This window comes from Grammomys surdaster, unplaced genomic scaffold (assembly GCF_004785775.1).
Source record: "Grammomys surdaster isolate TR1022 unplaced genomic scaffold, NIH_TR_1.0 189, whole genome shotgun sequence".
Taxonomy (NCBI): Eukaryota; Metazoa; Chordata; class Mammalia; order Rodentia; family Muridae; genus Grammomys; species Grammomys surdaster.
The window spans coordinates 10,297,010-10,312,029 of NW_021604634.1; the positions used below are offsets into that span (position 1 = coordinate 10,297,010).

Genomic DNA, 15,020 nt, shown 5'->3' on the forward strand with positions numbered 1-15,020 from the left:
GTATGGGAAATAGGGATAACATCTAAAATGCAAATTAAAATATCAAATAAAAAAATACTGAATCCTGAAATTCAGGCTTACTTACTTAATGAAGAATGATCATGACCCCAATGAAAGTGAAGTATTAGAATGCTCAGAATGAGAAAAGTTGGATGAATGAAGGGGATATATACTATAACTGGATGTTCTTACAATACTGTTTCTAAAAACAGAATGGTTACATGAATAGATTTTCTGAAGTAGTTGAAGATAAGTTCAACTTTTAAACCAGCAAGTATTTGTTGCTAATATCTTTGCAGTTATTCTATATGTATACAAATACACATGGCCATATGTATACTTTTACATATAGTATACTTACATTTATGTTTGTGTTAAACACTGAGAGAGTTACCACTTGTCTGCTTTGGGGTTTTCCTTTTACATTCTAAAAAGTGATCCTCAAGCTTAAAAACAAACAAACAAATACAAACAAACAAGAAACAAACAGTCGAGAGTATTTGTGGAAAATCCTTGATGTTGGCCTCTGACTTCCACAAGCATACACTCACATACTTAAATCCCATGAAAGAAAACAATTATACTTACATGCAAACAAAAAAATACTCTTTTCCTTGAGTATTGCTGAATTTGATAGCAAGTAAAATCTGTAGCTTGAGTCCCACACCATATTACTCTTCTTTTAAGAAAACATTTAATTAATTATTTAATTAATTTTATGTGTATCAGTGCTCTGCTGTAATATACATATTCTCATCATGTGCATGCCTAATGTCCATAAATGTCAAAAGAGGGCATCAAGTTGCATAGATCCGGAGATACAGATGACAGTGAGTTACATGTGGATGTTGGGAAATGATGCTGGGTCTTCTGCAAGATGAGCAAGTACTCTTATTCACAGAACCATCTATTCACCTTCCATATTATTTGTCTTTCCTTGGATGTATTTTTTGTCCTTTGGTTATGATTTCTTTCTGACATGACTATCCTTGTCTGTTTCCCTTTGATCTGTGAATATCATTTCTCTCCTTTTAGTGTGTGTGTGTGTTTACAACTATGTGTATGCAAGGAAGCTGTAGGATAATACTGTGTACTGTCCACGAAGATAGGTTAAATTTAAAGAGTAGCTGTAATTCATCTTCTTTTATTCAGAAGAAAGATCAGACAGAACCTATTAGGAGTCTTGAGTTGATGAGATTGAGCCTTTAAAGTTGCTCAAGTCAGATGCCCTCAATATTCATTTGTTTTCATTTTCTATTTAGAGAAGTTCTCATAGTGTAGCCTAAGCTAGCCTGAATTTTTTAATGTACTGCAAGTAAGTAAGCCCTGAACTTGTGATCCATCTGGCTCAGCCTCTTGAATGTGCATCACCATGCTTAGTTTTCATCTATTTTGGTACCAAATACTGTTAAAATACTAGGCAGAGAAATACATGACTACTTTGCAGCCATTTCTGTTTATACCCAGAACATCTATTCACCTTCCATATTATTCGTCATCACCAACAGATGGTTGCACTTTTCTTTATGGAGTTTGAATGGTCCTAGCATTTTCTGTTTCCTAAGAGTCACTGCTAATTGATACAGCTTTCCTGTGAAATGGAATCAAATCACCATCTCTATTAGTTTCCCATGGCTACCATAGCATATAGCTATGTGACCAATGACTTAAAAAGTAATTTTATCTTTTATTGTTGCAGAGAAATCTCAGATCAAGGTATTTGCAGCATTACTTTATTCTAGAAGCTCAGAAGGGAGATTGCTTTCTGTCTTTCCTAGTTCAGAAGGCTGTGACAGACCTAGGTTTTCATTCACTTGTAGTCAAATGACATTCATCTCCATAGCCACCTTTATATTGCCTGCTTCCTGCTTTGTTCTCTTTGTCATATACCCCTGTGTTTGTGTGTGTGTGTGTGTGTGTGTGTGTGTGTATGTGTGTGTTTATGTGTACAGGTTCACTTATATGAAGGGTGGAGGATGATGTTGGCAGTCATTCTTTACATGCTGGCTACCTTACTTTATGATACAGAGTTTCTTATTGTCCTAAAAAACAGACAGGGTTGGTCAATGGGTCATGCAATCTACATGTTTTGTCTTCTCAGTACAGAATTTTAGATGGTGATACAAGGTCAAGCTATTTGTAAATCTGGATTATGAAGCTCAAAATCATGTAGTCATCCTTGCAAGTTTAAAAACATTCACTGATTTATCTCCTGACTGTTCCCACTTTCTTTCATAAACATTCTTGCTATTGGATCCTAGCATCAGTAAAAATATAGTTTGATCTTTTCTAGACATAATTAATTTGGAAAGACCTGTTTTCTATAAGGTGAGATATGTATGAGATATGTACACACACACACACACACACACACTCACACTCATACACACACAGATCCTGAGGTTAGAACATGGTCATATTCTTTTGCAAACCACTGTTAAAGCCAGAAGACCACTACTTCATCCATTGTACTCTGTATTAGGGACCATTTTGGACACATTTACTGGTACCTGGATGTTTTCCCTGCTCATTAGTAGGTTTAGTTATGGTCATGAGGGCAGAACATATTGATGATATTCTAATGAGAGGCCTCAGAGTGTTTGCTTCCTCTCTCTGGTACATGTATGGAGCAAAGGTCATGTGAGAACATGTGAAGAAAGTGAGGTAGGTTCTCATCCTTCACTTACCTTTTTGGTAGCATTTCTAACTTCTTGCTTCTTAACCTATGTAGTTGATGATATTTTGTAATGATACTCCGAGTTGATGAAGAATATATCCCCACTCCCATCCTCGACTAGTTACTGGGTAAATGACAGGCCTTTGTAGGGACCTGTTCTACACCTCAGTTTTTCCTGAGAGTTTGGTATTGACCAAGAGTCATCAAGAAAGAGTCTCTATGTAGCTTGAACCTAAAATGTAGACTTCAAGGCTGTTGTGGTGTTTATTCTGGGTTTCATGAAGGTGAAGCTTCTGAGGGAGGACAGATGTCCAGAGGCACGAAAAAAATGTAAGATAAGTGTCTGGTATAACCTAAGATCTGAAGAAAATCTGCCTGCTGCCTGTAGCATATCCAAGCCCATTTTTCTTTGCTCTTGAACTCTATAGACTAAAATCTTAAATATGTTTTATTTCAAGACTTCACTGTCTTGTGACTTACTAAGGGAACATAGTTCATTTCTGCAGTTTGGTAACAGACAGCAAATATCAAGAACACCACCTTTGGTGTTGTAATATTTGTTGGTACTTCTTAGTGTTCTCTGAGACACTCAGAATTCCCTGTGTATCTTAATTAATGATAAGGAACTAACAAATCTTAAATGCTTTCTTTGGAACATGGGTAAGTAATTGTGAGGTAGGTCACAACCTCAGTTTGATGTCATAGGAAACCTGACAGGACTGGCAGAATTTAAGACCACAGAGATATTTGAGGTTCACTTGTAGGTCCCTCGGTAGTATGAATCCATTTTATGAAACAGGCTTTTTTTCAAGATATTAGTGTTTTTTTTATAAGATATTATTGTTAAATTAGTTTTAGTTTGTTCTTGTTTTGCCTGGAGCTACAAAATGGTGGGTTATTTGAACCTCTCCCTCCCCCAACTTAGAACATCCCATGAATAGATTCAAATATTCCTTTCAGCAAACTCAATTGCTGTTATTGGGGATTCATAGATGTCCTTACATTTCTAAATAACTCTTTAAGTCTTTCTATTTCTATAGTAACCTAGATAGTGCTTTAGGAAAAACCACATAAAGGAGATTCTGAGTTTACAGAAGAGATAGATAAGACTGTGGCTATTCACTGGCTTTTGTAGAGGATTCATGTAGTAGCTTCCCCTTTTGCCTTTGGTGTACTCCCTAGGCAGTTTGTAGGTCATGAACAATGTCTTACATATAATAGCTTCTGAAATGAAATTTTGATGATTGATTGATGAGCCCCTTGGGAAGGATAGACCTGTGAAGCTTGGGTTACAGATTGGTGCTGGCAATTGAAAGTAAATTATGTAGGAAGAGAAAACATCCATGAGAAGACAGTCACAGTCAATCAGGAAATGGGACTCAATTTAAAAAAAAATGTGATTCACACACAGTTTTTAAGAAGTTGCTTGCTGCATCAACTAAACTATACATGACTTTTTCATTTCAGTGTCTCCAAAGACCAAAGAGAACACTTCCTGGAACAAATGATTGGAGAACAAAGGAAGAAATACATGCCTGTTTCATAGTCATGATGTTAACTATAGAAAAGAGGGACTAATTGTCTTATGCTGTCTGTCTGTATGCCTGTCTGTCTCATTCTGCATCTCTTTCTATTTCTCAGTCTCTGTCTCTCTGTCTATCTCCCTCATTCTGTATCTGTCTTTCTGTTGCTCTCTCTCTCTCTGTCTTTTTCTCTCTGTCTCTCTCTCTCTCTCTCTTTCTCTGCACTCAGAGACATATCTCTTCAAATATAGACCAGCTGCCATTCCTCGGGTCACTCACAACATTCTTTTAAAGACAATGTCTGTGTGTAGGTTTGGAGCTCACCAAGTAAACTGCATTTGTTGTTCACTGAGCCCTGAGATAGTCCATTGTATCTGAGACACAGGTATCTGCCTTCTCAGTGCTGGTATTATGTGTATACATTACACACCTCTCCTCTAAATTAGGATTTAGAAGATTAATCTCAGCTCCTTACAATTTCCAGACAAGCCCTCTACTGACTGAACCCAGCTCTACTGACTGAACCTAACCCTACATACTGAATCTAGCTCTCTATTTTTCATTTTTTGATTCCAGAATTATGTTAGGAAGAGGTCACACTTTGCAAATCCAAGCTCTTTAACAGCATGACAAGCAGAGGCTGTTTGGCTTCTTCATCTTGGATGTCTGCATTAGGAAGGTTTTCTAGTTGCAAAAATCAGCTCTCTAAGAAGGCTGAGTTGACAAAAAAGGAGAATTTATTATGATGAAAGAGAGCTATTTCTTGTATATCAAAAGTGGAAATGCTGTTGATCTAAGCCAGTGATCATGCAGAAAATGCAAATGCCAAGAATACAAGCATACTGTTCTGTCTTTTTATTCAGGTCTGGCTTTTACCCCCTCTGCATGTACATTGTAGGCATTTATGAAGAAGGAGACTACTGACACCTGAAGGTGTTGAATGGTGTTTACACCAATCTCCATAAAACTCAGAGAAAATGTGCATTATAACAACCAATAAGCTTTAAGAACAGTAGCTGACATGAGCCATCAGTTCACATATTGGATTCAGTGTAAATTTCCCAAGTATCTTTGTATGTATATCTTGTGACAATTACTAGAATCTGAAATCAAAGATACCTTTAGTGTCTATAGTTTATCACCCCCACTGTGTATGTGTGTGTGCATGTGTGTGTATTAATAAGAAAGATAGATAGGGAAACAGTATGGTGGCATGGGCCCATAGTCCAAGCTACTATGAAGGCTAAGATAGGAGGATCATGTTCAAGGCAAGTCTAAATTAGGGAGTCCATGTACTGAAAGAAAGAAAAGGTATGTAACTGTCATCTGGTTGTAATGAACTTGCCCAACTTGCACACATTCCTGGATAATTTTTTAAACACTCAAAAAGAAATCATTGACGTCTTCTCATTAGGTCATCTACTTATGTAAACTAGGATAATTGAAAATGTCACATATTAAAAATAACAGCAACTAGTGTTTAGTTTTAAGACTAGCAATGACAAACATGCAGACAGACATCTGAGTGATGACTAGTAAGGAAAGAATGGGATGCAGTGATTGAACCTTAGGGCAGATTATATTTTAGATCAGAATTGATAGGACATTCAAGAGACCTTTTTATAATTAGTCATACCATTCTGATGTAAAAAGAAAAGCTCATTTTGAAAAGAGTGAACAGCAAATACAAATGTCAAAGGGCAGAGTGAGCTTAAAGATGGTGTGCCAAATACTGAGAAGAGAGAAAAAATAGGACATGAAAATAGAGACATCAAAACGATCCACACCATGAAGTTGATAGTAAGACTTCAGGTCTAAAGGATGTATCTAAGTACTTTCCTTAGCAGAATCCAGGACCCATTGAGACCCTCCGCCATCCTGTATCTCTTAACCTCCTCAGAACACTTTAGTTTACTTGTCATGTACCCCACATATTTCATTAGTAGCATTACCATGTCTTTGCATCTCATTTGCCATGGTGTACCTCAAGACTCAATCAAAGTACCTTCTAGCACATTAACATCATTGTCTCTCAATCCTTGACTCATCAATATGTTTACAGTGATGCCTTTAATTACTATACATTAATTATGAAATGATACTGCTACATTATGACATTTTTATATGTGTATATGTGTATATATGTATATAATTGCCTTTGACTGAATCATGCCCATTATCTATTATTGCTCTTCTTTTTGCTTGTCTCCTTCCTTTTCACCCATAAATCCCTTGTAATCTCATGTCTTTTGTTTTTTATCTATATTTCACATATGTGATAAATATACATCCTTTAGACCTGAAGTCTTACTATCAACTGCATTCACACTGTGAGAACTATTGATAGGACTGGTACTTGGCAGAAGACATTCCAAAACCATTTTATCAGCACAAAGCATATTTATTTGCCCCAGAGTGACAAAGGGCAGGAACTGGAGACAGAGTCAGGATATAAAGGGAGGAAAGGAACAAAGGGAAGTGAGGGATCAAGGGAAGAAGGAAGGGGTATTTATCTTGGAGAGACAAAGGACTACCTCTGGATAGAGAGGAGACCAATGTGAACCATACAAAAATGATTGCTTTTAAAGGTAAAATGAGAAACTCTCCAAGATAGTGCAGTCAAAAGAGAGGCTTTGATCACTGGACTTCAGTACTGTGTTATCTGAAACTTTGGTAGTCTGCCACAGAAAGATGAATGGCCACATAAGGGAATGGGTCATGGTGGGTAGATTTAGGAATATAGTCTAATGATATTTATTAAGGCTGAGGGAATGTGGGAGAAGATTAAGGCTTGAGAGAGTCATGTTGATTATGTCCCAACTTGGTAGATTGCTTTCAACTATGGTCATGTAAACTGTACTTTGTCCTGTTATGTTGTCACCAACTTGTCATATAGAAATTTTCCTTGAATGAAACATTCCCTTCAGGAAAGAGAGAGGATGTTCTGAGACACATGATGTAATCCAACTTGACAGTTCTGGTCAAGAGGAAATTTACTAGGATTCTTGAAAGCTCCTGCCATGGTTATGGAAACAATAAGCAACTGAGTGTGTGTCTATGGATAATGACAAGTGGGTTGTTGAGTGTAGATTTGTTAACTGTTGATGTGTCTGCCAGTCTGGCAGTCAGCACTAGGTTGCCAATTTTCAAGTGTCATCACCTTGTGTTGGCATGGTTCTGTGATATAACTCTGCTCCTTGTAAGCAACTCCTCACTCATACTTCTGTTAGTAACTACAATAAGAAACCTCACTGGTTTGCCAAGGGAACATTTGATAGAATCACTTACATTTCTTTCATGGATTTCTTGTCTGGTGTGAGTAGAGTGTATATTGTGTCTCGCCACGAAAAGTCTCACACAGTGTCCTTCAAGAATTGCTTTTGTGCACTTCCCTAGTGAAGAACAGAGATCATGAGGCAGCTGTGGTCTGTTATAGAGAGTGATACTGCTTTATAAACAGAAATTTCAGTTCTATATTCAAATTTCTGTTAAAAACAAGTTCTTTGTGACATATATCATAAGTGATGATAGTATTTTGTACATCCCAAAGAGACAGTTATGAACTTCTGCTATGAGTCTCATGGCAAACTTGAGAGCAGTGGTTCTCAACCTTTTATAATGCTGTGACCCTTTAATATGGTTCCACGTCTTGTGCTGATCCAAATCATAAATTTATTTTCTTATTATGTCATAATTGTAATTTTTAACTCTTTTGAATCATAATGTAAATATCTGATATGAAACCTCCAAAGGGGTTGCATATCTTAACCCATAAGTTAAGAGACACTGCTTTAGATGGATGTAAGGAACAAATAAGGTGAAGTGTCTTGTTTCCATTTGAGAACGCGCCAATAGTTGTGTGCAGCAGTGCTGTGCCTTGCCTTGGTTGCAGTTCAAAGTACTCATAAATCCTCCATTTCCTCAGTCCCTTTAGGTCTTTTTCATCTTTCACTTTACCTTCTGTGAGAAATAAATTACATGGTTTTTGACTGCTTCTGATCTCCATGTACCCTTCTTTGTGAACAAAGCTTGAATATGTCAGACAACATGCATTTCTGATCACACAGACATCTAGAGAAATGTAGGAACTGAACAAACAAGTTATGACTTTAGCTTTTAAATGCACTTAGGAATAGCTATATAATTAGCACCAAAGCAGAGGCATACTGCAGTCCACTCTGGATATTGGTGGCCAAAGGAGATTTATATGCAAAGGCTAATAGGCCCTGGAGAAAGTGCTGAAGAGATATCAAGTTGAAGGTGAGTATAATATGGTTGTCAAATTTGGTGTTCTCTACTTATATCTGTCTGAATCTCATGTGTGTGTATGTGTTGTGCAGGTGTCTGTGTAGGAATGCACATGCAGATAGTATAGATATGAACAGAGGCTAGAGATATCTCCTTATGAACTATCAAACTTATTTTTAAGATAGGGTCTCTCATGTGGGGTTCACCGAGATAGCTTGGTTGGGTGGCTAGAGAACCTTAAGGATTTGTCTATCTTTACCTCTCTAGCTGTAGGGTGATGAGTACATGTCACCAAACCTAGATTTTTAATGTGTGCCACAGGGGATCAAATTTAGCTTATCATGCTTTTCTAGCAAGTGCTTTACTGAACAAACGATCTCTTCAGCTGACCAAATCTCACTCCTGACACCATAACTATAAGTTGAATACTATTTCATCTTTTTGCCTTTATTACATTTATTTATTTATTTATTTATTTATTTATTTATTTATTTATGTTAGCAATGTGGTAATAGCTTACTAGGAGGCATTGCTTGTATAATGCTTACACACAAAAGAAACAGAGATCCTACAAGTATAAAGCATTCAGTGTTGGATGGTGGTTTGTGCACTGTATAAAGGTTATCTTTTTATTATTCAAATGCTAATTGCTGTTCCTGGCAGAGTACTGAGTACAGGCCAGGACTTTGGTATTGGTTAACTTTATGAAGTATCACCTGTTTCAGTGTTTTGTAAACATTGTTCTCCATTACTTCTTGATTGGATAATAAAGAGCTTAATTAATCAACTAGTTGGGCAGAATAGAATTGGACAGGACTTCCAATTCCAGTCAGGGAATTGTAGAAGTTGAAGAATGTGTGGAGAGACCATGAGGAGTTGCCATGAGCAGGTCGCCATTCGAATTTCCATGTAGACTCAAATGGTAAAGAGTGATCCAAGGCAAGACTCAGATGCAATTTAAGGGATCATGTGACTAGAAATTGGCAGCTTTATAGGATTAGAATAGTTCAGAACATTCCCCAGTTAGGTTTGGAACTTATTATTAAAAATTCCAGGTTTCTTTGTCTCTTTTCTAGACCTAAAATGATCTACAGTGGGTGTAAAAATGCCCAGCAGTTATTTTAGAACATTGGGGTGTTTAAAACCCCAAAGAATTAATTTTACAATACAGTGTAACTAGGCGAAGGCAAATGGTAGTCAAAAATACTGTTAAATAAATATATCATCTATAATAGATAGGAAACTTTGGAAGAGCTCACTGTATAAACATGCTTTTCTATGGTGACTGTGTTGCACTGATTTTTCCAGCACATTAGAAAGCTTTTGTCTGCAAACCAATGGTTGCCCCCAGTGGCTAATGTGGGGTTTGTTAATGTCTGAGAATTGCCACACAAATCACAAATACACCATTCTTAGTTTATTGTTGGATTATTGAATTCCACAACCGAAATAGCATCAATCAGAGGCATATGTCAGACTAAGGAGCTGACTATGACATTGAATCAAGGTCTTATAGAGGTGTTTTAAGACTGATGCAAACATCTGTTCCAATTTTTTCCACCAATCAGGATATTAGGATAGGAGACTTCCATAGGAACATGTCTTTGTTCTACACTTATCCTGTTCCCATTCATTGAGCTATTAAACTGTGAAAAGAAACTTGCTCTAACATTTATGTCTTAACTTATCAACCAAGACACCAGTTACCCATGTGCATGTCTCTTTCTGATAAGTAAGTTCATAGGAAGCTCTTGGAAACTTAAACTTTATTTAACCCCAATTCAAAATGGAAATCTTATTGCAAATATTTTCTTATATTGGTGCAGGTATCTCTCTTATATTGGGGTCTAGCCCAGAAGCAGCTTACAAAAATCAGCATCATAAATCTTATACACAGGTTCAGGAAGTGTTAGTGAAAATGGGTGGTTCAGGCCTAGTTACTTTGGGTAACTGTACACAGCAGTTCTACTACCTTCTGTTGTGATTGGTTTCCAAAGGCACAGTGCAAGGTCTAGTATGACCATAGAAGGGATGATGCTGCATGGTTCATGATCCTAGAGCATAACCATTGGTACATGAGTCTCCAAATTTGCTAATGGTTGATGTGTGCATAATACTTGTTTTTACAATAATGTACCTATTTTACATGTCCTGGGGAATGTTCTTCCTGCCAACATCAATGACTCCATAATAAATAGAAACAGCATAATTCTGGGTAGTGAGAATGTGTCTAATGTTCTTCCACAAAATGTAATGTTCTGATGTTCAGAACAGCTCTTAAGTCAGTGGAAAAGAACTCTGAAAATATGAGTTCAAGAATATATAAACAGGATTTCTCAAGTATGCAAAATATAAGAATTCAGTATTAATTGTATGAGGGGCTTCATAGACCCAAATAACAAATACAGCTGCACAAAGGAATCAGTAAAGGAAAAAGAATAGTTAACAAACAAGACAAATGATTGAAGTCATGAAAAAGCATCAGAAAGTCAGGGAGTTGTGATCGAAAGGTTAGATCCCACACAGCTCACATTACTGTTTGTGTTTATAAGGGAAGGCAGATTTCTGAGTTCAAGGTCAGCCTGGGATAGAATGAGTTTAGGTCTATGCATGGTGAGTGTGGTTATCTCTGGTTTGGATGCCAGCCAGCAAAGCTGATTGAGTTTACAAATCCAGCTGAAGGTCTGTCTACAAAGTAAGTTCCAGAACAGTCAAGCTTAGGCAGTGAAGTAACTGGACAACAGAAAGCTAACTTTCTCACACAAATATAGCCTCTATGTCTAGATTTAGCAACCACAAGTGCTGTGCCCAAAACACCTGCATAGGAATTTCTAAGATAACAAAAAATACTTGCTGTTTTTTTTTTTTTCTAAGAATCAAGAGGTTAGGGCTGGAGAGATGGCTCAGCCATTAAAGGCTAAGCTCACAACCAAAAATATAAGAATCAAGAGGTTAAATGCTGATTTGTGGGACAATCAAATTGGATCATCAGATAAACGATTGAATTGATATGCAAAAAATGATATAAAAATGATTGAATTGATATAAAAGATGAGACTTTAGTTTGCAAGAGCTGAGTTATCCAAAGAGTCAGTGGAGCTGTTTTAGAATTTCATCTAGTAAGTTTTTTTACATTGGTGAGAAAACCACAAAGTCACCCACAGGCTATTACAACTCTTTTAGAATTTTTCTAGAAGGTTGTCTTACTTTGTTTGGGAAACCTAGAGATCTATCTTGGGGAGAACACAGAACTGTCTTCTTGCATCCATCACTGATTTCAAGTCATTTATTCCTCCAATCCCAAACACCCTTTCCTAAGGACTCCCTAGCAAGCCAATGCTGGTCCTTGGCAGGACAGAACATAGCAGAATATGAAATCAACTTGGACATGAGAAAGTTTCCTAATAACAGGAGAAACAACATACGAAAAAGTTACCTTGTAATATTTGCAACAGCAAAAAATGCCAGGTTAGAGATGTAACAATTATGTAGGCCTTAACATTATTTTTAGGCCTTAAAATTTTACATAGATCTTAAGATTCCATCTAGATCTTAATGTTTTACATAAGTCTAACAGAGTCCGTAAACTAGTTTTTGCATGTGTGAGATCTTTGAGACTAAGGACTACTAAGGTCTTTATGTATCCTAAATATCACCTTCTCCAAATGTACATTTACTTAAGGAACCTGTTACAGAGAAGTGGAGTCACCAGCCAGGTGAGTGCCTGGATCAGGCACCTAAGCTTCTAAATTTTCCTTTCCTTTTCTTTTTTTCTTTTCTTCATTTATACTTTAATTTTTTTTTTTACAGTCCAGATTTTATCCACCTCCCAGTCTACCATCTGATGGTTACACACCCCATACCTTCTCTTCCCCAACACCCATCTACAGGATGTCTCAGCCACCCCACCCATACGCTACCAGACCTCCCATTACCTGGAGCCTCAAGTTTCCTGAGGGTTAGGTGCATTTTCTCTAATATACAGCAGACAGTCCTCTGCTGTATATGTGTTGAGGGCCTCATATCAACTCTTATATGCAGCCTGGTTGGTAGCTCAGTGTCTGTAGGATCTCTTGGATCTAGGTTATCTGCTAGTCTTCCTATGGGATTGCCCTCCTCTTGAGCTTATTCTAGCTTTTTTCTAACTCAACCACAGGGGTCACCATCTTCTGTCAATTGGTTGGGTATAAGTATCTGCATCTGACTCTTTCAGCTGCGTGTTGGGCCTTTCAGAGAACAGTCATGATCTGCACCTGTTTGTAAGCACACATAGAAGCAGTAACAGTGTCAAGCCGTGGTAACTCTCCTTGAGCTGAATCCCAATTTGGGCCTGTCACTATACTTCTTTTTCTTTAGGCTCTTCTTCATTTTTGTTGCTGCAGTTTGTTCAGACAGGAACAATTCTGAGACAGCCCTTTGACTATGGAATGGCAATCCTATCCCTACAATTGATTTCCTGTCTTTCTATTGGAGGTGGATTGTACAAATTCCTTCTTCCTACTGTAGGGTATTTAATCTAATGTCATCCCTTTGAGTCTGGAGAGTCTCTCATCTCCCAGGTCTCTGGTATATTCTAGAGGGTCCTTCATCCTACTTCCCAAGGGTGCCTGTTTCATTTCTTTCTGCTGGCCCTCAGAGATTCAGCTCTGTTACCCCACCCACTAACCTGATCATGTTTCTCTCTTCTCCTGCCTGTTCCTTTCCCATCCAGGTTCTTCCTTACCTGCTCCTGTGATTTCTTTTTTACTCGCTCCCAAAGTGGAATTGAGGCATTCTCACTTGGGTCCTTCAGCTAGTCAACCTTCTTGAGTTCTGGGGATTATATCTTGTTTATTCTGTACTTTCTTGGCTAATATCCACTTATTAGTAAGTACATACCATGCATGTTTTTTTGGGGTCTGAGTTACCTCACTCAGGATAACATTTTCTAGTTCTATCTATTTGCTTGCCAAACTCATGATATTCTCATACTTAATATCTGGGTAGTATTCCATTGTGTAAATGAACCACATTTTTTGTATTCATTTTTCTGTTGTGGGACATCTGGGTTGTTTCCAACTTCTAGTTACCAAACATAAAGCTTCTATGAACATACTTTAACATGTGCCCCTGAGGCATGGTGGGTCTTCTTTTGTGTATATGCTCAAGAGTGGTAGAGCTTGGACTTCAGGTAGATCTATTTTCATTTTTCTGAGGAACCTCCAGATTGATTTCCAAAGTGGTTGCACCAGTTTGCAATCCCATCAGCAGTGGATGAGTATTCCTGTTTCTCCACATCCTTGCTAACATGTGCTGTCACCTGAAGTTTTGAGCTTAACAATTCTGATTGGCGTAAGGTAGAATCTCAGTGTTGGTTTTTTTTTTTTTTTTGCATTTCCGTGAACACTAAGAAATTTGAACATTTCTTTAAGTGCTTCTCAGCCATTCAACATCCCTCTGTTGTGAATTCTTGGTTTAATTCTATACCCCATCTTTTAAATTCAGTTGTTTGCTTTCTTGCTGTTTACTTCTTGAATTCTTTATATATTATTGGGATTAGCCCTCTATTGGATGTGGCTTAGTAAAGATTTTTCCCAATCTGTAGACTGCTGATTTGTCCTATTGGCTATGTTCTTTGCCTTACAGAAGCATTCCAGTTTTATGAGGTCCCATTTATCAATTCTTGATCTGAGAGCAAGAGCCAGTGGGGTTCTGTTTAAGAATTTCCTGCTGTATCAATGAGATCAAGACTCTTTTCTATTTTCTCTTCTGTTAGGTTCAGTGTATCTAGTTTTATGTTGAGGTCCTTGATTGACTTGGACTAAAGCTTTGTGCAAGGTGACAAATATGGATCTATTTTCATTTTTCTAAATACAGACTTCTAGGTAGAACAGTATTATTTATTGAAGATTCTTTCTTTTTTCCATTGTATATTTTTGGCTTCCTTGCCAAAGAACAAGCATTTGTAAGTGTATAGTTTTATTCATGTGTCTTCAATTCTATTTCATTGATCAATGTGTCTGTTTCTGTATCAATACCATGCAGTTTTTATCACTATTTCTCAGTAGTGTAGCTTGAGCTGATGGTGATTCCCCTAGAAGTTCTTTATTGTTATCAATTGTTTTAGCTATTCTGTGTTTTTTACTTTTCCAGATGAATTTGAGAAATTCTTTTTCCATACCTTTGAAGAATTGTGTTGGGATTTTGATGGGGATTGGATTGAATCTGTAGATTGCTTTTGGTAGGATGGCCATTTTTACTATGTTAATTCTGTCAATCCATGAACATAGGAGATCTCTCCATTTTCTGAGTTCTTCTTTGATTTCTTTCTTGAGAGACTTGAAGTTCTTGTCATACAGATCAGTTAGTTCTTTTGTTACATTCACCCTAAGCTATTTTATATTATGTGTGACTTTCATGAAGGGTGTTGTTTTCATAATTTTTTTCTTAGCCCATTAATCAATTGTATAAAAGAAAGATACTGATTTATTTGACTTAATTTTATATCCAGCCATTTTGCTGAAATTGTTCATAAGAGTATGAAAGATACAGTTTTTCATAGTCATCACACAAGTCCTAGCCAGGAAAGATGC

The 15,020-nt window shown here is 37.1% G+C and overlaps 1 non-coding gene and 1 pseudogene across 1 annotated transcript; one reads left to right on the top strand and one right to left on the bottom strand.

Annotated features, from left to right (window-relative positions):
• LOC114622548 overlaps positions 1 to 15,020 on the bottom strand; it is a 58,958-nt pseudogene that overhangs the window by 12,570 nt on the left and 31,368 nt on the right.
• LOC114622569 lies at positions 11,612 to 11,673 on the top strand. Its single transcript, XR_003711631.1, has one exon. It is a non-coding gene; the product is annotated as a U7 small nuclear RNA (small nuclear RNA).